Source organism: Pongo pygmaeus, chromosome 1 (assembly GCF_028885625.2).
Source record: "Pongo pygmaeus isolate AG05252 chromosome 1, NHGRI_mPonPyg2-v2.0_pri, whole genome shotgun sequence".
NCBI classification, from domain to species: Eukaryota; Metazoa; Chordata; class Mammalia; order Primates; family Hominidae; genus Pongo; species Pongo pygmaeus.
Genome location: NC_072373.2, coordinates 74,334,064 through 74,359,225, shown reverse-complemented (window position 1 = coordinate 74,359,225; position 25,162 = coordinate 74,334,064). Strand labels below are relative to the sequence as shown.

Genomic DNA, 25,162 nt, shown 5'->3' with positions numbered 1-25,162 from the left:
CTTCTAATGAATTCTTCAAGCAGCATCCAGAGGAGGAGATGGGCCAAGGCAGGCCCACGCTGCTAGCCAGCTACATTAATCACACTCCATCCCTTCAGCCCAGCGGAGATGGATGGCCCCTCAGCAGGCCAGTGTTCAGGTGCGGTTCTAATAATAGGCTTCATTCAGCACTTCTTGACTCTCACAGTAGCTCCCTTCTCTCCCCGACAACTGACCAGCCCCATGAAGTAAGTTACATCAAAGACCTTAAAAGGCATGAAGTTCCAAGGAACTCCGGGTTGGAAATGTAGGCCTGGTCTCAGCCTTCCTTTTACAGTTGGGAATACTCAGGCCAAGGAAGGTCACCCAAGGTCACAGTGGGAAGGCTGGGCAGCATAAAGAAAAGCTCACTTCCTTGCCCGATGCTATCTTGCTGCCCAGAGAGAAGAAAAGGGAAGCAGAGACAGACTGGCTGACTCCATGGAGCTCCAGTTTTTTGAGAATCTATCTTTATGCCATCCTCTCTCCTACTCTCCTTTTGTTTAAATTCCATTTGCCCTTCAAGAGCCAGTCTGTTTTGTGTACAACTGATGGATTGATTCTGTTATTGGTAGGGCTTTCAAAGGCAGCTCCTGTGCACCTCCCATTTAAGTGCAATAGCCCCTGGGTCCCTAGCGCCCTCATTCTGTCACCCTTTGCCGCAGCGCCAACCAGGGCAACATGACCACCTATGATAGAAATCATACCTGTAAGTGCCTAGGGGAAGAATGGCCAGAGAAACACAAAATGTAGCTCTTCGAGTTTATATCCTAGAGGAGAGAAGGAAGCATACAAAATGGAACACCCAAAGAAGCGCCTGACAAAGTATAATTAATGAATTGGCTTGAAGCTCATCTTTTTCCTTTCTCCAGGGTACCAAAGGGAGAAAGTGTAGGCAAAAGATGGAATGACAAAATGGTGGGCAGCATAGGGAAGGATGATGACTCATTCTCACATCAGGCAGCCAGACTGCACATCATAAAGAATTATCAATAGATAAATTGTCAATCCAATAAAAACCATAGACTTTGGAGTCAGAAAGACCTTGGTTTGAATTCCAGCTCTTCCATTTATTCACTATCTGGCCTTAGGAAAGTTATTTAACCTTTCCGAAAATTTCAATTTTCTTATCTGCAAAATGGTTATACCTATCTCACTGTTGAGAGGTTTGTATGACTCAAGGAGGTCAATGTCTAGCACTATGCCTGGATCAATATTGGCACTTTAAAACTGCCAGTGCATGTATACACTTACTTAGTCATTTAACACATATATAATGAGCACCTATCATGTACTAGACATTGTACTAAGTCTGGCATACATCAAGGGTGAACAAAAAAGACAGTGACCTTCTCCTCATGAACATAGCATTGTGGCCAGTGAAATAGATAAGCAAATTGACAATTATAATTTGGTCTGTTAAATGCAGGATGAAGGAAGCACAGGTCAGGCCACAGGAGACCAGAAAAGACATTCCTATTTCATTCTTAAAATTTCTTTTCCCATCCCCTTAGTCACTTGCATTATTTTTTCTCCTTCCTTCTTTTTAAAGATTATCTGGCCAATTGATTTTTTTTTTCCTTATGCTGATAAATCTTTACTGCTCTAAGGAATTGCTGGTCATCTCATCTGCCCAGCCAGCAAGCATGACAGCTTCCTCATCTTTCAGAGTTTCTTTCCTCCCTGCCTGGTTGTCCTCACAATTCTTCAAAAGCAGGCTTAACCCCTTGGTGGCTCTCTGCTGTTTGGTCTGTCTATCTATCAGAAGAGCTGGCGAGAGAGATTTAGTGTTGGGAAGGGTTAGGCAAAGCTCTGGATTGAAAAATCCTGATACTAAGCTGAGGGAAAGAAAAGGCAGAAGCCATTTGCGCACTCTTTGCTTCATCCACTCTTTCATTCTTAAACGGACAATAATTTATTTGATGTAGGCTGAGATTTATTTCACGACTTACAGGACTGGAGATTTTGGGGCAATAAAAATTTGTCAGACTATTCAGACCTGTCATTTTCTGAGTGCCTTCTTCAGGCGCCAAGGTTTCCTTAACTACCCAGATAAGTCTTCCAGATGACTGTGGGGCCCTCTGTCAAGGAAATAATTCTGTTTTCTACTGGGCCACCAAGCAGGGCTCAGTGGGCTGGCTGGGACTTGCAAGGACAGATGCTGGGCCTCAAAGAAGCCAGACTCTGGGCAGAGAATAATGTAAATAAAATGCAAAATATGATCGACTGAGTTGGCACAGTATTCCTTTCAGCTTGCAGGTAAGTGAGGTGGCAAGAAGTAGTTGAAAGAGAACTAGACTTAAATTAAGGATCCTGACACTCTAAATTTGTCACAAATCAGTTTACATGATTTTTGGAAAGTACTTTAACCTCTCTGTGCCTCTACTTTCTCATCTGTAAAGTGAAGGGGTTTCCTAGGATCCCTAGGAATGCCTACAGGCTGGCAGAATTCCTGAACATGACTTATGGAAGGGCTACAGACCCTTGTCTAGAGCAGCTCTGTTGATGCTTTGCCCGGGATCCCCCAGACCCCTACAGCTTCTGTGAGCCTTTGCCTCTCTGCCCAGTTCTCCTCTGAGGATAGCCCTCGACCACTGGAGCAGCTTGGGGTTTGCATTCCACCATACTTTCTCCTTCTGGCTTTGAACAAATGCCTGATAGAGGGGGGAGTGTGAAAGCCCAGCAACATGGGGTCAAGTCTGAAGAAGCTCTGAGATGCCCAGTGCACTCCAGGGCTCCTTTGCAGGATCAAGCTGAGACTAGGATTTTGCCTGAAATGTTGCCTTTGCTTGGCTCCTTCCCTTCCCTGTCCTGCTTCACTTCCTCCCTTACTAGGCTCTCCTGAGCCACTTTCACATGGGTCTTTGTCCTGCGGTCTGTCTCTGGAGACCCCAAGCTGTGACACCTTTCAAATCCAGAAAGTTGGTAGAGTTTGTTCTGTTAACAAAACATCCACCTATCCCATTTCTTTCTATTCCTCCTTTCTGTATCTCCAGTGTTTATGAATTCGTGGACCATATGTTTCCTTTGCCAATGGTAATGGTGGACAATTGTTGAGACTGAGTGGTCCTGAGACTAGAGGTCAGATGACAAGCTTGCAAGTGGCTCAAGTAAGAAGGACATTTCATGCCAGAAGGAGGTTCTCTCCTTTAATTCCTAGAAGCCCAAATGGAATCCCTGGCACTACAGCCCTGCTAAGCATTTGTGCAACCCAATAGTCAACATCCAAATTTGTTTCTACAGCATCCATGGAGGTCTAATGGAGCGGGTACCTCTTGGAGAAAGGTAAAGATTGGAAACATTTCCCCAAATTCTGAGTAATCACAGAATTCAGTCCTCCTCTAAGGCAGCTCTGCTTTCCTGACCTATATTGTACTGGCTTGTAGCTACATCTTATCTTCCAGGTAAGACCACATGCTCTTCAAGGACAGACTCCTCATCTGGTGAATCCTTTCTGCACCAAACACAATACCTTACAGTGGTCAGGGCTCAGTAAACATTATGTCTGAAAGGATCAAAGTGAACGTGAAGAGCAGTATGCCAGAGGGAAGGGCCAGCAGTGATGGAGTTAAGCTCACCTAGGCTCAAACCTAGCTCTGTCCCTTCTCTGCTAGGCAAGCTGGTTGGTATATACTTATTCAGTCTCTTTGCATCTCAGCTTTCTCATCTGTAAAATGGAGATGTACTAGCTACTTCATGAGGCTTTCCTGAACATTAACGAGGTAGTATACTTAAAGGAATTATGAAAGTTTCCATCATACTGCAGCCGCTTAACTGATGTACAGGTTGCCCCTGAGCTTGGTCAGTTCTGTGGTCAGAGAAGGGACAGCAGAGGCTTTCTGACCTAAAACCACTGTGCCTCGCTAGGAAGAGGCAAGGAGCTTTGCTGTCTGTGTAAGTTTTCCCCTAGATTGCAGCTCACCCTGGAAGTACTACAGGCTTTTAGAAGCCTTTGTCATTCCTATTTTCAAGAATTCTTCTGAAGGCTTATTACTCCCAACAAGTGAATCCAATCAGTAAACTTTCTGGTAATACACATTCTATGGAAATTTAATATATAGTAAAGTGGCACTACAACTCAATGGGAAAGGGATACATAGCTTAGAAGGTGTTCAGAAAACCTGAAGATTTCACAAACTTATCTGCCTTTTACATTTGCTGAAGGTGTCTTTCTGGAAAAAAAAAAACTGGATTCCTTTAAATGCACATCACATACGGAAGTAAAATTATGGACAGATTAAAGAAGTAAATGCAATGGTTAGTAGAAGGTTAAAAGAAGAAAATATAAGAGAAAAACTTTTTGACCTTGGGATAGGCAAGGATTTATTAAACACAACTTTGAAAGCATAAGATATGAGGCAAAAGGTTGGATTTTACTAATTGAAAATTAAGGATTTATGGACAGTGTGGATAAAACTGAAAGATGATATTGGGAAAAAGTAGTTGTAATGTCTAAAACTGACAAGGGATTGAGATATAGCATGTTCAAGGAGCTTCTGTAAATCAACAACAAAAAAGCAGCAACTCTTAACAGAAAAAAATGGGCAAGAAAGGGAGATTAAGAGGAAATCAAACCCCAAAGCCTTGTAAGTTTGAGAAGAGATGTTCAAATTTATTGGTAATCAGAAATGTGCAAAGTAAAACAGCAAGACACCAATTTTAACCTGTGGGAGTATCAAAAATTAGAAAGCTGGTTGCTGCCAGGCAGGGATATGGACTATAGAAACCCCCAGGCCTGCAGGCGGGAGTGCAGCCCTCAGTCAACTTGAGTACACACAAGCAGGAATCCAGCAATTCTGATCCTGGGCAAATATCCCAAGAAACTGTCCTTCCACAGGCCCATAAGAGGCACAAAAGGGACTACTCCTCACAGCACTATTTGTTGAGAAGTGTGGTAGTGGTTCTCTGAGTGTCTGTCCCTGGGGAATGGATAAGCCAGGCATGGCATGTGCACATCATAGAGTACTTTGCAGCGGAAAGGAGCTAAATACTGGATGCACAAATACTGACACAGATGGAGCTTTCAAACATAGTGGGAAGTAGAGAAAGAAGGAAGTTGAATGACGTCTAAACCCAGTTTGACTTATATAAATATTAAACACAAATCAATAATCAATAATTTGCAAGAATGTATACATACATACATCAAGCACATTAGAATGCTTGCCTATCGGGGTAAGAGCATGGGAGCGGGGACTGAAGATAAACAGCAATAAATCAATAAAAAGAAGAAAAAATATTGAGGATGGGGTCCATGTTTTCTCTCATTCTTCAGTGGCTGCTGAGATCAAAGTGACTTGGGAGATCGCTTCTTCTGACAGTCTTTGTTGCAGAGACTAGAAGGTTTTATAAAATGGTAGCTGGATATAGTAGTGGTGTCGTCTGAGGTGATATCCAAGGTGTCATCCTTAGGGGGCACCTTGCAGATGCCCGTGCACTCTTGGACTTGGTTTTGACTTTGCAGGGCTAGAGACAAGCTGTCATTGGCCATGAGACCCTGGGGACCCACCTGTGCTGAGATGCATGTGAGACAGGTAGATGTCAGAAGGCCAACTGATAAGCTACAATAAGAAGTAATTGTCATACAACCAGAGCACTAAAAGCTGCCTGATTAGTGCATTCTCTTCTTGTAGTCAAACTACATAGGAAGCCAAATCATAATCAGAAGGACAAGAACAGAGATGAAGCAAAAGAAATTTAGATGATCTTATAAAAAGCCACTCAACTGAGACAGTTTGAGGGATTGTTCCAGGACACAAATAGTCTTGCTAATAATGGGAACGTGATATTGGGATTATATACATGTTGGAGTTTGGGCATATAAAAAACATCTAATTAAATACAACTAATTAGAAAGAAAGATAGGATGAAGATTGGGGCATAAACAATTTTGAACATAAGCAGAAACCTGATTCAAAACAGATAATATAACCAACCACCTCAGGAAAAATATATCTCAGAACAAATCTTCTCTGGTCTCTGCAGACTGTAAGGAATAAATGAATAAATGCAAGAAAGCCTTCTCACACATGGGAATTTTGAGTTTTACCTAAGACCCATGATCCTGGAAAACAGAGAAGGTTAAGAAATAACCCCCCTCCTTTTGTTCCGGGAAATGGCTTACTACGAAGAACCACTGTTACCCCATGACTTAGCTAAGACTCACGGATGCCCCTTTGTTTACCCATGGCAAGGCCAGACTCAGACTCTCCAAATTCCTGTGCATTGCTTCATAAAGGATTAGCTAAACAGCTCTTCATTCCTGGTCAATTGAAACAAAAATACTTGTTAACCAAACTTTAGTTAAGCTTCTCTTCTGCTCCCAGTTATCTGAACTTTGGTGAGCATACAACTCCCCTTTAACAGCCCCTCCTGAGAAGCAGCTGGCCTCAGGGTCAAACACTCTGATCTATTAGCCCATCATGGCAGACTTTCACCCCATTTCCCCACACCTGGTTCTTTCCAGCCTTGTTTACTCCTCCCTATAAAGGAAAGTTATTTTTGCCTGTCCCTTGAGATGCTTGCAGATCTTATGGTCACTGAAGTCCCACTATTGCAATAGCTCCTTTTATCCCTTGCAATCATCCTTTCTAACAAAACCTCTCCTTACTAAGTCCAGAAATGTTCTTTGATTTGACACACATCATAGACCATGCCCTCTAACTTCTCTGACACACCTGGAGGAGAAGCCACCACTGCAGTAAGAGAGAAGGGGAGAGAAAGAATACATTCCGTAGGGCCCACTATGCATTCATGCCACCGTAGAGTTTTTTCCTAACGTAAATAATATTACATGGCTTGATCACTGAGCCAGTTTGGTGCGCCCTCTTGGCAGGGAAACCTAACCTGTCCAGATGCTGTTGCCTACCTTCTACTTTAAAGGTTACCTCTTGATGTTTCTGTGAAAAATTCTTTCCTCCCCCTTGCCCTTTGCTTGGTTCTTCACTGATATATATTCTTTAAAAACCTTAAAAAATTGCAGGCTAATTTAACCCGTTCCTTCATTTGGGAAGAAAGCCACAAAGCTTTTGATCACTGGAGGCTTGTGTTCATCTGGGAATCGCTCTTTATTTTATCACGTCAGGGAAATGATGTCCACTCAGGTCCCTTCTCTACATACATTTTTTTTAATTTTTCTTGGCACCTATCCTGGTCTCCATTTCCTTCATTTCTACTCTTTTTTTTAAAGACATGGGGTCTTGCTCTGTTGCCCAGCCTGGAGTGCAGTGGTATAATCATGGCTCACTGCAGTCTCAAACTGCTGGACTCAATCAACCCTCCTGTCTCAGTCTCTCAAGTAGCTGAGACTACAGGCACTCATCACCATTCCTGGCTAAATTTTTAAAATTTTTAAAGAGATGGGGTCTTGCTATGTTGCTCAGGCTGTTCTGCAACTCCTGGCCTCAAGCAATCCACCCTCCTTGGCTTCTCAAAGTGCTGGGATTACAGGCATGAGCCACTATGCCTGGCCATTTCTGCTCTTTCTTAATCTCCATCTCTTTCTTTTCCCTCATGTTGACCCACTGAGAAATTAATTAATGTGTTCAGTAACTAAACAAGTGCCTATGGAACACTGACTATATATCCAGGGTTATTCTAGGCACTGGAAACTCACAGACGCATAGTCTCTACCATCAAGAAGCTCAAAAAGAGCAGAGGAAACAGACCTATAAAGTAATATAGCACGACATGATTAATCCTGTAATGGAGATATAAAAGAAAAATAAAGTGCTGTAGACTGAATGTAAATCAATGGATGGAAAAACAACAGACAAGTAACAATCGAATATGTTTCCTTTTTTTAATCAAATACTAAATCTCCTTCTAGTCTGGTTAGATGACATGTGGCTTAGAGTTCACAGACTGGAAAATAAGGATTTTAATCTTTTAGGTACCTGCCACAGAGTCCTTTCTAGGAAGCAGTATGATAAACCCTATCTTGATTTTGAAGAAGCAACCCACAGGTTGGGTTTTTGGGGGAGCACTGGCCTGGATTCCCTTGCCCTTGCCTTTCCACAGTCACTCAGAGAACCTCCTCTGTTAATCTCAGAGGTTACAGAGATGTAAGTGAGCCCCATCCCACCCCTAGGTTTCTCCTACACTGCTTGGGGCTAAAAGGTGTTCCAGCAATGGTAGCCCTCAAAGCTCTCAATGACCCATGTGGTTTTGCTGGTGAGATCTGAGTCTCTTTCTTGCAAAGGCAGCCCCTTGTCTTTGCATATGTGGTGAATTTTATAGGAATTCCTCTTGCTGCAGAGGAAATTCAGGTTGTGGGCAATGACCTTCTATTTTAGAAATGCCCTGCAGGGACAGGCATCAGTCAATGCGTCAGGCCTTCATTCTGTTATTCAAAGGCTGGGCCCACAGGCAGTGCTAAACACTGGGATTTTTCATCTCTCTGAGGACTTGATAGATTTTTATTTCTATTACCCAAAACCCCCCACTTTTCTTCACATATAAAATAATGCAGCAGTTTTACAAATGAAATAAGGACCTTCTAACCTTGACAAATGTATCCTTAATCTTTCTGTGATGTCTTTAAAATCCCAAACCACTTATGAGATGAGAGAAAGGCTGAGAAAGAGAAGAACATCATACTGTGGGAATATAAACTCCTCCAAGTTTTCTGAAGATATGTTGACTTTCTTTAATATTCTTTTTCCATTAGTGAACTTGATTCCAATCATTTACTCAAAAAAATATTCAAATGTTTTTCATGTGTCTGGCATTGTGCTAGGTGCTGGGGTAGGAACACAGCCTTCCTTTCCCTCAAGGTATCTACAGTTAAGAGGGAATGAAGGTCTATGATTTCAACACAGCACCTGGTACCTTGAAAGACCTTAAAAAATGTTTGATAAATGAATGGATGAATCATTACCTTGCGACTAGAGGTTTTTGGTCCAGATCCCTAAAGCTGTATGTTTGGGAGAGTTAGAAAGCAGTGAACGGTTGCCAGGAGAGACTTTGCAGGGTCTCCTCTGGATATTCTGTAAGCAGAGCTATCTTTCTAGAAGGGTGCCACAGGGCAAAGACATAATCTCTCCAAATTCCTGTGATTCTCTCTAGGCCTCTGAGTCTCTGTAGCTAGGTCCTATTTTGCTGGCCAGGGCTCAAATCCTTGCCATAGTGCATCCTGGTTCTAATGGTAAAGGCTCCTTGTCCAAATCTGAGGTATTTTGTGAACCAGTCAACATCACATTGGTAGCTTTAAATTGGCCATGTTGGGAGCATTTACACCTTGGGAACTGGCAAATCCTACAAGTTAGCACCCATATCCCCCTCCATCAACCCCACCCCATCCCACCCCAAAGGCAGTTTATCAGCATTCCCTGCCTGGTTCCTCTGGCCTGTAGCTAATCTCACTGGCATGATTGGAGCCTGCCCTCTGTAGCCTGGCTGCTCCTCCTGCCCTCTGATTCCAGAGGACCTGTTGCTCTGCCCTGTTCCTTGCCTTGTTGCTGTGGGTGTGTTATTATTACCACCTACTGAACAGATGGTCTTCCGACCTCCACTTTGGCCAGTGGAGGCTAGAATTCTCTTGTCCTATCAAGTTACTGCCCTCTCCCTTCAGGAAAACACTGTCAGCAAAGCCAAGGGAGCCTGCTTCAGAATTTGGCCTCCTGCATATCCAGTCTACATCAAATCTTTATTAAATGCCTCCTATAAGATGAACATGATGCTGTCTGTGCTCAAGGAGTGTCACAATTTAAATCCCATCACCTCAGAGAGATTTTATGGTATCCTGAGAAAGGATGTGCTCTGGAGAAATATGAACCCAGTCAAATCCTAGCCCAGCCATTTACTAGCTAGGTGGTCCTAGGCAAGTTACTTAACCTTTCTAAGCCTCCATTTCTTTATCTATAAATTAAGGGCAATAGTATTTACCTTGCATGGCTACTGTTATTATTAGAGATGATGTACATAGTAGATGTTCAATAAGTTTTAGCTATTACATCTTGCTTATGTGTTAATACTTAATTTTTCTTATTAAAGAACTGAGTGCATGCCATCAAAATCCTATTGTTGTCAAATTGGAATATGGTGGGAAGAGAGAGAGAGGTGTGGGGAAAAGATTATGATACCCACGTATGGTGTGGAGCAAGGTGAAGAGGGCAGCAAGGCTGAGCTGATATTGACAAATGGGCTTTAAGTGAGCCAGGCACCCTAGATCAGGAGGGAGAGGGTTTTCTTTCCTTTCCTCTCCCACCTGTGTCCTCTCTGTTATTGAGCCAAACTGGAATCTGCCCACCTAGCTTGGGAGGTATGCCCAGCAGACACTTAAAAGGAGTCCCTGCTCTGTCTCACCTCTTACCACCTTCTTGGCAGAACGTCTGACTTTTTCCACTTTCTAGGCATCTTTTTATGACTGTTTTCCTTGATTATTTCATCCCTCCTTTCTGGGAACATATCATCATCATCTCAAATTGTTAAAAGGAAGCCTGACTCTTTCTAGCAAAAACTACGGATAGGCACTTCAGGCAAGAAGCTGGGCAGTTCCCTTGGTGACCTTAGTGTCCCCCAGGCCTCCCCTGCCATGTCCCTCTCCAAACACTCCTCCTTGGTATTTACAGCGTCTTGGAAGGGGAATTTTGTAACCAGGGGCTCCTTGGGGTAACTGTGGTCTCATCCTGACCTGTATGAGCACACACAGAGACTTCTCAGCACTCAGGTTCTTCCACACAGTGGGTGACCTGCTGTTCAATGGCAGGGCATTTGGGTGTCATAAAGGTGACAATGAAGCAATGAGCAAAAATACTGAGGAAGAAAAAGCTGTGGAACTCCCTTCCTCTAACCCACAGCCTGGAGGGCTGCTATGCAGCCATCTGGACTCATGGGGATCCCCCCACCTGAGTGGGGCTGGTGAAATAGCTTTCTTCCTGAGGGAGGAAGGAAGGAAGGAAGGGAAATGGCTCAGTTACATTAGTGGAGATAAATCGAGGGTGGACAATAAAGGCTAAGAGGGCTGCTAAAAGAATTATAAACCTTTCATCTTTGGATGTGGCTGGTGTGGTCAGATCCTGAAAAGAGTACAACCAAATTCTATTTTTAACTGGTGTGTGTCTCCCAGCTGAAGGGGAGGGAGGATTCTTGGACCTTCTTTTCTCCTTAAAGTTTGCTCTATGAGCTTTTCCATAAAGGGATGTTGAGCACCAAGCCTGGACTTTAGTCTGGGCAGGTGATTAAACAGTAACTCCTCCTTTTTCAGAAACTGGATTTTAAACATGTATTGGGAGAGGAGGGATCAGGCTTAGTCTGCAGGCCTGGAGATGCTTTAGTGATGTTGAGGACCCCATGTCCCACCCCTTACACAGGCAGGGATCCAATACCTGGAGGAGTGGGGGTCTGAGGTCCACACCAAGGCCCCACCCTGAGGCTCCGAGGTCACAGAGCCTATGTGTCTCCTTATGGTGTAAGCTCAGATGAGTGTGAGCTTTAATCCTGTTCCTGACTCACTTTGGCCAGTCTCCTGACCCCTCAGGACTTCAGCGTCCTCCTGCTTCAGGAATTAGAGTATAGAGAGGAGCATGGAGATTAAGAGGAGCCTTCTAATCGTGGCATATTTAGTGGCACTGAATGGAGACAAGAAACCAAACTGGAGCTCTAAACACCCTTATTTACAGTCTGCATCACAAACATAGCTTGCACCTTTTAGTTAGGCTTCTAAGGCATCCCACATCCACATATATTTAGGTTTTACTTTGCATAGTAGTTAAGAATCTCACTGAAGCCTGCGCTCAAAGGATATTTAATGATGTTCCATCCTCAATGCTACGAGTTGCAAAAGCAATACTGTAATATAGGTATATATTAAATGTGTTTACCTAAAGTACATACCTAAAATAGCTAGATTAAGGTAATTTTTAAAAATAACTGAGAGAATGGCATGTGGATAGGCTCTGCTCTTTCTACATGGGACAAAGCATCTACCAGGAGATGTGCCAGGGGCCAAATATAGGTCAGCTATATTTCCCCATGTGACCCTAAAGGGCATTTCTAGATTCCAAGGGTTCTGTTCAGAAGTATTCTCTGGGGGATGCATTTTGTCTGATCTATTTGCCCTTCACCCTGCTCGTGGCCCTGTGTTCACGACCAAAGCCTCCCCTCTATAGCCTTCAGTGTCTGGCCCTGCCTGGGATGTCCCTCACCTGCCTTGACATGCATGCATTACAGCCCTCAGGAGATGTCACATGTCTCTTTGAGAAAGTGACACTGACCCTTAGCCCTCTGCAGGCACCCACACCTCCTGGTGGCTGGCGGGTGATGCTAGGTGTGCTTTGGGATCCAGGCATGTGAAAGTGGCCACCTCTCTGAAGCAGAACTTTGAAGGCTTGGGGGTCTGGTGTAGCCTGGTTTCTCCCTGCTGAAGGATGGGGGCAAAGGAAACAAAATCTTTTCTCTGGAAATCAAACAGGTGGTGTTCAGAGCTGAGGGGATCACGGGGCTCAGCAAAGAGGCAAGGAGGGCTGTGCTCCTTGGTGATCCCCGCTTCTGTGCTCCCTCTGTCTGGGCATTGGCATGTAGATATTTCAAGAAGCAAGTTTCATTTATCTGGCATGAGGAGCACAGGAAAGAAGACATGGTTGAGAACAGGGAAAACTGGGCTCTAGTGTTCCCAGCTACTCCCTGTGTGACTTTTGCTACCAACCCCCTGTGTGGCTGACTGCATGCAGCTTTGCCACCAACTCCCTGTGTGGCTGTAGGACAGGCACTAAGTCTCAGTTTCTTGGACTGTGAAATGAGAGGTTGAAAAAGATAACTTCAAAGATGCCTTCCAGCTTCAGCCATCTATAATTCTGGTATTCTTTTCGGTGCCAGCCATTAACAAATATGTGAAGTTGGCAATGTCTACTCTTTCCACCACTCCCAAAATAAATTCATTCCTCCCTCCCTGCTTCCTCCTTCCATCAGCCCTTCTTTCTCCTCTTCCTTCTATTAAGGAGTAACTGAGCCCCTTCCACAAGCCAATTGTGAGGATTCAATGGCATGGTTAGAGTCCCCGTCCAGGACCATGCTTGCTGCCATATTCACTGAGAGTTTTCTGATACCGGAACACCTTTACTGATCATTACACAAAAATATATCTTCCTCAGAATCTTCCTATGTCCTCTCCCCATGGAGATTTACCCTTTTAGGTGTTGGTCCCTTGCACTGAAGACCTGACCCTTAGTCACATGTGAGTGTCTGGGTGCCTCTATGTGCCAGCCTTCCCAGACACAGCTTGCATTTCAATTACCACTGTCTGTGCCAGGAGGTCCAGGAGCTAATGTCGGCACTGGCTCCAGTCAGCAGGGTAGAGAAAATTTGGTGACCATGCGATCCCTCTGCCCTATGTCCCATTACCTTCCACAGCAGGATTCTTGCATCGGGATGGCCTAAAGCCTTCTATTCATAGTGTGGTGTGAGACCAGCCACAACAGCATTACCTAGGCGCTTCTAAGAAAGCAGAACCTAAGGTCCCATTCCAGACCTGCTAAATCGAAATCTAAGATCCTCAGTGATTTGTTTGTGCATTAAAGTCTGAGAAGTACTGGCTGCTGAAGCCTTTGAAATATTAATAATAACAGTTTCACGTTCCTTCACTATCAAAGGATGTTCCTCACCCTGGGAATAATAGTAATAGTTAATAACCACACAACATCTTTTTTTATTTCACAGAGGTTTCACACAAATATGATCTTTTTAAAAATCTTTATCTTTTCAAAGTAGTTTTTATTTTACCCATTTTAGATCACGAGACTGATACTCAAAAAGGTTTAGTTCTTGACCAAGATCATGCAGCCAGTAAATAAAAGAGCAAGAACATGAACTCAAGACTCTGGACTTCAAACTTGACTTCCTGAATCACTCCTAGGTAGAGGTACCTACTTTTCCCCTAAAATCTCTTTTGTTACTTAATTGGGAGGGTCATTCAAGCTCAATCAACATTCCTTATGATAACTACAGTATTGGGGTAGGCTCCCTGCACTCACCCAATTTATATATTTTCATTCCTTCTCTTAAGCTGAGTAAATTGTATGGAAATAGATCTGGACCCTGTTTGTAAATGTTTATTGCCCACTAATCAGAAGTAAGTTGCAATTAGACTGAAGTTAGAAAGTAATGGCATAGTGGTTACCATGTGATTAAGGAGTAATGGCATGTGATTGTATCTCTGGCCCTGAGGTTTAAAGTGATATCATTAGAGCCCACCTCCTATTCAGAGAAACCTAGAATACAAATGTAGCATCAATGCAGACACTACAAATCCACCTGGCAGGACTGGTTATTTTTCCCCTCTCCCCTTTAATTTTACTACACTTCCTGGACTCAACTGAATGCATATTGGCAGCCACTTAGCTGCTTTTGTTCCATGCTATTAAACTGCAGTTCTTTTTCACATGGGGAGTCTCTGTCCCAACCGGCTAAGAGGAAACCATTTGTTCCCTCTGCCCACCCTGCTGGTAGACACTCTCTTTAGCCCTAGGAGTAGGGCACTGCTTTGCTCAGGAGAACCATACAGAAAGCCATAGGGCCGTTGCTTACAGCAGGGAGTGGAACCCCCCAACCTGGTTGGCCTGAATACGCCAGCTTTATAATCTATAGAGGAACCCACATCCTGCTAGTCACCTCCAGGAACACACTGGAAAGAGGGTTAACCTGGGTGCTGGGACTGTTAGAGGTTCTACTTTAGGCAATGCCATTGATCAAACACTGCCCTTGCCTTCTGCCCAGGAGTACCCGGCACACAGGTTGTGATTCATTTGAGAAGACTGAGGATTTGGTTGGCCACTAACCTAACGTGCCCATTTGGTTTTCCATCTGGCTGTTCATTAGGGCACAGCTGTGCCCACCTCGCCTCATTGCCCAGCTCGGTGAAGGGCTGGCAGGGCAACTTCTGCAACTAGAGAGCAAATGGCCTCCATGAAAAGAGGCCTTGCTGCCCTGGGGTGCTAGGAGGGTCTCCATTAGTGACTGAGTGCCTGTTCTCTCCAGTCTCCTCCTCTATCACGGTCTACTCCTCCACATCCCTCCTAGGCCATCTCAAGTTGCCCAGCTTGCTAATGGAAAAAGACAGTTCCATTAGAAAGCTGGGCAACCATGAGAGCAATGGACCTTGAGAGCATTGTCCATTCCTGTCCAAAGGACCAAAAAGAAAATCTAGTATTTATAGAGTCCTTTACCAGCTTGCAACACATAAAACTTCATGCAGAATGTCAGTCTAGGATGGCCTCCCAGGACAATGGCCCAGAGCAGGAGGTACATTATGGAACCATTTCAATGCAGAATGATTCCAGTTTCAGGAGACCAGAAAAGTCATGCAGATAACCCACCTGATGTATTGAGTAGAACAAAGCTAAGCAGGCTCATTAGTCTATCAAATGCCAACCTGGCTGGGGAGAAAACAAGTATCCTCTATAGCCCGCTTTGGACCTGAAAAAAGAGTAAATCAATACCAGCCATGGATGTATAGAATTAGAACACAAGTCTTGGGAAATTATTCAATCCAAACCCACCATCTTGCAGATGAGGTAATAGAGTTCCAGAGATGTTGTGACACCTGTTCCCAAGACCCAATACTCGCCAGAGCGGAGCCAGGAAAAGTACCCAGGTCATGATGCTCAGGAAATTGGTAGTAATCAAATATTTTCCTGCTCTTCCCCAGAGGAAAAAAGCATAATACATACAGCCAATCACCACTAAAACAGTGCAAACACAGAGGTTGTGTGTTGGAATGAAAACAAGGAGGACTTCAGAATAAGAAAGCATTTGCTCCAACTTGTTTTTACCCTAGTGGCATGGCCTCTTCTGTAAATCACTGAAACTTACCCATCTATAAAATGGGATTAATAAAACCTACCTCACCAATTAAATGGAAGGGGAGAATTAAATGGAAGGTAAAGTGCTGTGTAATTGTTATAATGCGTAATTTCACATAGATGCAGTCATCTCTGTTAATAAATTTCCATCTGGCTCTTCCTTGGGCAAGGAAGTCCAAGAAGTGATTTCAGGGGCCCAGAGGTAAATTCTGGCACAGAACTCTTTCTCCCTGGTTTTTAAGAGAGTAATAGGCAGGATAGACAAAGTGCTTAGTGAGCTCAGAGCAATGAGTGTGCACTTTCAGCTAGACAGATTGCTCTCAGTTTTATTACCAACCCCACAGTTATTGAGCTTCTGCTGGGTGTGAGCTGAGCTTGGAAGCCTGATAGAATTGGAATAGGCAGAGAGAACTAGGTAGACGAAACATAATCACCAGGCTGGAGTATTGGTAGGAAAATTTTGACCCAGTAACCTCAACCGCCTTTCCCTTAACCTGGCTTTTGTCAGAGCTGTTAACAATGAGCCAAAGAAACTAGTCCAAGTTCTGGAGGCTTTCCATCCCTTCGCCCACCACCAGCAGAGCTGCTAACAAGCAGAACACAGCCCAAAGGCTGTCAGCAGGAGGCAGAGAGAAAAGAAGCAGAGGGGCTAAGCTAGCCAAGCCTGTACAATTGGGCAGAGCAGTGGCGAGTAGGTGGTTCAAAGACTGAGGACCTAGGATGCGCTCCTGAATTTAGTCACACCAGTCATGCTGTGCACTGGGCTGGCCTCTGGTGTCCAGCACTGCAACAGTCACAGCTGCAGAGCCCCTCACCAGGGTGAGCAGGTGTATGGGATGCTCTTTCATAGAAGCTCAATCTCAAATGAGTTTGTGTGAGTAGAAAAAAAAAGAGAGAGAGAGAGAAGCTCTTCTAAACTCCAACTTGCTTTGTAAGTTCGGTTGTTCTGTTTAGTCTCATACTTACCTGCCAGGTGGGCTGGCCCCTGACCCACAGGCATAGTTTCCAGAGTGCTGAGAGCACTCTGAATGCCTCCATTGCCATGTTCTGTTAATTCTAAATGCTAAATGCTACTACCACGCACCTCTCTTCCCTTTGCTGTCACTCTTGCCTTGATTCAGGACGGCATTGCCATCGTCCTTGACTGTTAACTGTAAGAGGGTGGAGACCTCTTCTTTCCAGCTGACCGCTCTGTTCTGGCACATGGCAGGCACTCAACATGTATTGTGACCGACTGATGGGCATGATGTACTGTAATAGGACCCCTGCTCATCTCACTGTCTACGTCTGTCTGCGCTGTAGCCTGAATTCTGCTGCCAGACTAGTCTTCCTGATCAAAATCTTCTAATGCCTCCTTACTGCCTGCTGAATCAAGTCCAAATCCTTACCTTGAATTCCCCACTTGTCATGACCTGGCCCCATCTGACCCTCCTTGCTTCCCTTCATGGATCTGACACCCCCACCACACTCAGCTACTCACTGCCCCAAACTCACCCCTGAGGTGCATTTCAGGACGCTTTCTTCCTCTGGCCATTATCCTCACTGCCAGATGTATCTATCTAAATTATACTCCACTTTCCTGTGCCTCCAATTTCCTAATGTATTAAATGGGTTAATAGTAGTACCTATCTCATAGGGTTGTTGTATAAAGCATTGACACAGTTTCACAGCTAGCACGTGCTTGATAAGCTCTTGTCAATATTATTAGCTACCTACCCTTCAATGTCCAGCTCAAATTTCACTTCCTCACTTGGAACTTTCCTGCTCCTCCCTCCTTCCTCTCCGCCCTTATATCCCATCCATCTTATACCTTCTCTAAGCACTTAGAAACTATCAACATTCAACATGTTTTGAGTTATGGCTGTCCTACTTTTCCTACTAGATTATAAGCACCATAGAGGCAAGGATTTGTATTGCACAAAGGTTAAGGGTATGGCCCTAGATTGAGCCTACCCTGGTTCACATCTCAGCTCCACAGCTTCCTGGCTGAAACACTTTTGCAAGTTATTTAATCTCTGCAGGTTGGGTTCCTTCTCTTTGAAAGAGGGATAATAATGTTATTCACTCTGTGAGGATGTTAAGAGCATTGAGTGAGATAATCCATGTAAAGCACTAAGCAGAGTGCTTTGTACATAATATATGTTGGGTAAATGTTAGGTATTATTGTTATACATTTCTGTATCTTACATATTGAATGTAGAACTTTGAACACTAAATAAATATTTGGGAAATAAATGAGTCTTGGAGACTCTGAATCTGGAAGGAGCACTGTAGGCAGAAAAGCCTTACATGCCCTCATTTCCTATTGAATCCCTGACTGATACTCCTCTACAGCAGGGAATCAGGTGTTTGCAGGTACATGGCAGAGCTGGGGCACCAGGCACCCATAGCACTCATGCCAGTTTTGGAGAACTACCTCAACAGAAGCAGGTGACCTGGTCCCTCCTTCTTTTTCTGTCCACATTGCTTTTCATTCCACATCAAGCCCCGTGGGACACCCACACTAACCTCTATCTAACCAGGCTTTCTTCCCCAGGCATTTGTATATACTGTTTCCTTTCCGCGGAACACCCTGTAGCCCGATATCCACGTGCCACTCACACCCTGTCCTTTGCCAACTCCTACGCATATTTAAGGCCCCAGTATGGGCATCTCTTCCTCTGGGAAGCTTTCCCAGAACTCTCTAGACTGCTTTAGGTGCCTGTATTGATTTCTTAAGGTTGTAACGAAGTATAACAACTGAGTACCTTAAAACAACAGAAATTTGTCATCTGATAGTTATGGAAGCTAAAAGTCCTAAATTAAGGTATTAGCAGGGCTATGATCCCTCTGAAACCTATAGGGAGAATTTTTTCTTGCCTCTTCCTAGCTTCTGGTGATTTGTGGGCACTCTCTGGCATGCCTTAGCTTAAAGCTGCTTAAGCCCGTCTCTGTCTTCATATTTACGTGGGGTTGTCCCTGGTGCCTCTGTTTCCCCATGGCTGTTTTATAAGGACACCAGCAATATTGGATTAAGAACCCACCCTACACCAGTATGACCCCATCCTAATTATGTCTGCAAAGATCCTATTTCCAAATAAGGTTACATTCTGAGGTACTGAGGGTTAAGATTTCAACATACCTTTTTTGGAAGACAAATTCAACCTATAACAGTGCTCTTCAACTTGTCTCTCATGGGATCTGAAAGTACTATTGGCTTACCTTTCTAAAGGATCAATTGACCTAAATTGACCTGGTTGATCATAAACTCTGTGTGTACAAAGACATCATCTGCCAAATTCACCACTATTGTGTGTGTGCATATATATGTTGGGTAAATATTAGGTATTACTATTACACATTTCTCTCTATACCTACACAGTATAATATATATCTAGTACCTGATACAGTCTTTGGATAATAAATAAAAGACTCGCAGAAAACAGTTTCTTACCCAAAATGTAGCCTCCTAGTTGTTCCTAATGCTGTGAATCAGCCCTCTTGCTCTGGGCATCCCAATTTGTTGGAGGTGCAGGAGGTGAGGTTTGCTCACAGGACTATTGCCTGCAGAGAAGAGGTGGCAGGAAGGAAACCAGCAGAGGATTAGAGTGAGCTAATTTGCCCACATGTATGATGATAAAATGCTAGGGGAAGAATTGACGTAGGGGTCTTCTGGTCCTATCCCCCCATACTACAGAGGAGCCTGAAGCCACTGAAGTGCTCCAGGGCCCACACTGGTTACAGGTGAAGCCAAGGCTTGGGCCCAGGTCTACTGACACAAGTCAAGGAGCTCTTTCCTCTAGCTACCCTAGTTTTCTGACTCTTATTTTTTCTAGGAATGCCCTGATATTTTATTTCCATCTATATAAAAATGCTAGCATGGTGATGAGAGCCACTCAACAAGATTAGGTAAAGTGGGCACACACCCACCTGGAGTAATCTGGTCTCCAGGCCTTCCCAGTGTATAGAATTCCACCATCAGAGATTCATTCATAGAAAATCTTCCCTCTCCACCAATTGCTCCTCCTCCCCTAGCTTACACGGTGGTACCTCTTAATGAATCTTTTGGTACACCCAGGCTCATCAGTCATCCTCACTATATTGAGAATAAGATTATACAATTCTTTCCTGGAAATAGATGATAGAGAGTGTGTACTGGGTTGATCATGTCCCTTCCCCCTATCCCCCAATTCATGTTATTCCTGGAGCTTCAGAATGTGACCTTACTTGGAAAAAGGATCTTTGCAGATATATCAGCTAGTTAGGTCATACTGAAGTAGAGTGGGCCCATAATTCAACATGACTGGTACGTTTATAAGAAAAGGAGATGAGACAGATACAGAGACATACAAGAGAAGAACTCCATGTAACAACAGAGACAGAGATCGAGGGAAGCAGAGGTTTCAAAAGCAAGCCAAGAAATGCTAAGGAGTGTCTGCAAACCACCAGAAGCTGCGACGAGGTGAAGAGAGAGTCCCACTACAGGTTTCAAAGAAATCTTGGCCCTACTGACACCTTGATTTTGCACTTCTAGCCTCCAGAACTGTCAGACAATATAATTTCCGTTGTTTTAAGCTGCTCAGTTTATGGCACTTCATTACTGTAGCCCTGGGAAACTCATACAGACAACCTAAGGGAATGGTGGGCTCCTGGGATAGGGAATGGACAGCCACCAAGAGGCAGATGGAGCAATGTGCAGAGAAGATAGAGTTCCAAAGACAATCATATTCTATTTCACCATGGGGTCACTACAGGATGGGGCCCCCTTCTTCAGTACTAAGGGAAGACCAGCCTTCAGCTGAGCACCTGCTGCTCCAGATTTCCCACTTGCCCGGTTTTCTGGGGAGCTCTTAGATGAGGAAGCTCAAAGGCACCTCTAGGGCCTCCTCCTAAGCTTGGCCAGAAGTACTGATGCTCCAGCACCAAGGAGCTAGCATCCATTGCAGCTTAAGAACTCTAGGGAAGAAGGGACCTCTGCTTACCTGAAAAAGCTCCCAAGAGCCTTGAATAGCCACAAATTTGGCTTCTATGATTCCCAAGTCAGCTCTGATCATCCTTTCTGATGTTTTTTTCCTTTCTTTTCAAATAACCCTCAACTGTGAAAAACAACAGTGTGATTTTTCTGCCCATTCTTTCTGTAAAATATCCCTTCCTAAGTGCCAGAGAAACAGAATATCATGAATGCAAAGACTGTAGCAGAACTAGATGTTGGGCCCTGTCAAAGTGATTATGTAATGGCTGGTAAAGAGGGACACAGGGGTGGCATTGGCTCGCTGGCACTAGCTTGCACTGGGTCTGCTAGCAGCATCTGGGGAAATGCACTTTTTTGGCCTGTAGGCTGCCACTGCTCCTTGCAAAAGCCCTAGTGCAGAGGAATTCCCAGAGGCCTGAGCGCCAGACTGGCTCAGCCAGGCCTGTGTGCTCCATAGTTGCTGTAGGAAGTAAGAGTGACTCTGAGCAGAGCCTCCCCATGGGATTCACTATCCTGTTCTCAATAGAGAATGTTTCTGCTGCTGTTAAAGGGCTCCCCACTACTTCCAGCCTTGGCCTGTGACAGCAGGCACTGCAGAAGTTGATTGCAACAGCAGCATCAGAGCAGTCAGGACTGAGATTGGTCCGCTTTCTGCAGAGGGCCTGATTTCATGGTCAGCAAGGGTCTCTGAGCCTTCTAGCCCATCCCCCGCTACTGCCAGCCATCTGCACATCTCCCCACAGGCTGAAATGATATCAAACCAAACAAGGACAAGATGCTCCTGGATATGGCTTGGCTCTGACCCCACCCAAATCTCAACTTCAATTGAATCTCCCAGAATTCCCAAGTGTTGTGGGAGGGACCCAGGGGGAGGTAATTGAATCATAGGGGCCTGTCTTTCCTGTGCTATTCTCATGATAGTGAATAAGTTTCACGAGGTCTGATGGGCTTATCAGGGGTTTCTGCTTTTGCTTCTTCCTCTTTCTCTCTTGCCACTGCCATGTAAGAAGTGCCTTTCACCCTTTGCCATGATTCTGAGACATTCCCCAGCCATGTGGAACTGTAAGTCCAATTAAACCTCTTCCTTTTGTAAATTGCCCAGTCTCGGGTATGTCTTTATCAGCAGTGTGAAAATGGACTAATACACTCCTACCATTCCCCATTCCAGAAGTAGGTTTTGATAACTATGATCGTGCGAAGGTCATTAAAATCTCACCCAAGCAGGTCATGACTGTGAAGTAGCTGCTTCCAGAACCATTCCACCCACTTCCAGCTCTCTTTCTGCTGCTCCCTCAGTGCTGAGCTGCTATCCTCTCTCTTCTGCCTTCTGGGTGGGCTCTTGCATTTCATAGCTACCTTCTCGGGTTGCCCTAACCTTAATACCCTTTTGCTCTAAAAGAATCCCTCACTGTCCCTAATTCTCAACAAAAACCATTCTTCATGGCAGCCTTCAGTTAGTAATCGAGAAGAAAGCAACTGAGAAATTGAAATGAACCGTATATGTTTTCTAATGAGCTTTGTGTATTTATACATATGTCTTATTTATATTTGTGTCTTAAAATACTAGTTACCTATAGTGTTAGATTCAATGCTGGGCCCCAGAAGATATGTCTATGTTTTAACCCTCAGAACTTGTTTAGAAAAGGGTCTTTGCAGACATAATTAAGTTAAAGATCCTGAGATGAAATCATGCAGGATTATCCAGGTGAAGCCTAAATCCAATGACAAGTGATAAAAGGCAGAAGAGAAGAAAGACATAGAGGTGAAGGCCATGACAGAAGTTAAGATTGGAGTGATGTCACCACAAGCCAAGGAATGCCTGGAGCCCCCAGAAGCTGGAAGAGCCAGAAAGATTTTTCTCCTAGATCCTTCAGAGGAACCTAGATCCTGTTATCATCTTGATTTTGGACTTCTGGCCTCCAGAACTCTGAGAACATAAAACTGTGTTGTTTTAAGCCACAAAGTAATTTGCTATGGCAGCCCCACCAAACTCATACACTTGTTAATCTAAACTAACAGTATTGCTGCCTCTTGGGTATATAACTTGTGATTGACATGGCAAGAGGACAAAGCAGAATCTCATGAAAGAAAAAGCCCTGGATTGACAGTAAATGCCCTGTGTTGTTCAAACTTTGACTGTGTTTCTTACTAGTGCACAAGCTGGGATGAAAAACTCTAATCCTTAGCTTTCTCATTTATAAAACTTGTTCTGTCTGCCTCACAGCATTGGTGTAAACATCAAAACAGAACAGTGGATGGGGATGGGCTTTAGCTTTATAAATTTGCATATACTTGAAAAGGAGTTACTAGCTTCAGAAAGACTGAGTTCAAATTCTATTATTATATCAGTTACTAGTTATGTGATTTTCAACCACAAATTTCTCATCTGGTAAAAATGGCATAATGATACTCACCATATTGGAACATTGTAAAGATTAAATGAAATTATGAGTAGTTTGCACCAGGCTTAGAACTTGATAGGCCATCAATAAATTATAGCTCTAATTGTAATGATCATCATAATTGCCATCCCCCATCCATACCCACCCCACCCCCAAAATGAGTAAAATCAGTTCTACTTTCAAGTTAATCTGAGGCTCTCCTAACATTTTTACACATTCAGATGTGTTCTTTGGAAACACAACTTTTCCTATTGGAGAGAGCTCAAGAGAGCTGTCTTGGAGGAAGCTGCAAATTTCTAAGAAGCCTTTGGCCTTTACCATAATAGCCACTGAGAGTAATGAGAGGTCTGTAAAAGCCAAAGAAGCCAGCAGTCTCAGCTGCCCCAATCTACATGATAGTCAGAACGAGCCAGGACCACTGGGAGAAACACCTCCAAATTACAGCCAGTGGCTCTCAAACTGTGCCTTAGAATCTCACAGAAGGCAGGTTAAAAAGCTTATTTCCTTGGAAGCCATGGCAGAGATTCTGATTTAGTAATTCTGGGCAGGGAACTAAAAATATGCTCTTTACCAGCATTCCAGGTGTTTCTAATGCCGTTGTCTGCAGACCACACTCTGAGAAATGTTGCCATAAGGCAGCAAGGAAAATGTGTTTTCAGGGTTTATCTTTCTCCCCAGGGGATCAAGTCCAAGCGCTGTGATTTGGGGTGGAGGGAACCTCTCCTACAGGTTCCTAGAGCCTTTTTAGGATCTCTGAAATCTGTGGCTTAGATAGTACTTTGCTTGAAGGCCACTTAAAGGGACCTATGGGGAAGAGGTAAAGAGTGGCACCTTTTAGGAGATATACCTAATGCAAAATGACGAGTTAATGGGTGCAGCACACCAACATGGTTCATGTATACATATGTAACAATAATAATAAAATTTAAAAAAAAAGAGTGGCACCGTTTTTTGTGCCACTGTTAACATTTTAGCTCAAATGAGCTCATTGAGTGGGTTCCACCTGAGAGCTGGAGAAACCCAGGGTCACTGGGTTTGAAGCTTGTGCCAACACTGGGCAGCTGAGGAGCAGGGACAGACAAAGGGAAGAGGAGCAGCAGAGAAAGAATGAAGAGGTACTGAGGACAAACTTCCTCTACAGCACTTTGCAAGTTGGCCCAGTGCCAGCCTGGAGGGAGATGGAAAGAGAAGCCCATCCATCATCTTCAATGGTGGTGCCAATTCATTCCATTTGTCTATCAGATCCCTCTGGGCCTGCAGTGGGGCTTCTTGTGGCCATCCAGCTTAAGTCATGAAGGACACTTATCTATGGGACTCTGTAGAAAACAAAAGAAATCTCATTTTCTCTCAAATTTAATTTTACCTTGTGCTCTGAAAGTGTGATCCTATCAGGGCTGGAGTGTAATAGCCCCATTGGAGTGGATCAGATTGGATTTTCTATAGCACCCGAGAGCTCCCATGTGGCAGGCACATCCTGCCTCAGCTGTCTGTGGTGCACTGGGCTTCTGAGAGCGTAGGAGATGATTCGCCTCCTCTCCATCTCCAGCAACTGATCTTGTCTCTCTGCTTTAACATATGGCCAGAGGTACTGAGGCACTGAAAATGTCCTACAGATCCAGGCTAAGATGTTTCTATCATAGGACCCCAGGCTACGATGTTTCTATCACGGGATCCCAGGGGAAACCGGATTGTTTTAAATTTTCTAACAACTGGGAGAAAATGATGCCAGGATCATAGCCTCATCCCAGGCTTCCAAGAGTAGGCAGGAATGTCAGGCCAAGACAAGCAGCTCATGAACATTAAAAATGCAGAAATGTGGAGGGTAGGCCTGCAGAGACTGGAATGCAGTTAAACAGCCAATGCATGGCATTGCTGAGAACAATTTTCTTTTCTGTATAGAGATGCGGGGGAGGGGGTGAGAAGAGTGGACAGGTGGGACTGGCCTCACTAAGTATTTGCGGTCACTAGGCTGGCGTCAGACCCTGAACATCAGA

The 25,162-nt window shown here is 44.2% G+C and overlaps 1 protein-coding gene across 2 annotated transcripts in view; it reads right to left on the bottom strand.

The window, feature by feature from the left end:
• The window catches only part of TNR (tenascin R), a 435,764-nt gene that overhangs the window by 292,107 nt on the left and 118,495 nt on the right, over positions 1-25,162 (bottom strand). The window contains exon 1 of one of the 2 annotated variants that reach the window (XM_054447893.2): positions 19,249-19,309. The exons of the other annotated variant lie outside the window; for it this stretch is intronic. The gene's annotated coding sequence lies outside the window, so the exon portion shown is untranslated. Of the gene's footprint in view, positions 1-19,248; positions 19,310-25,162 lie in introns of those variants that run through there. 2 annotated transcript variants of the gene reach the window in all.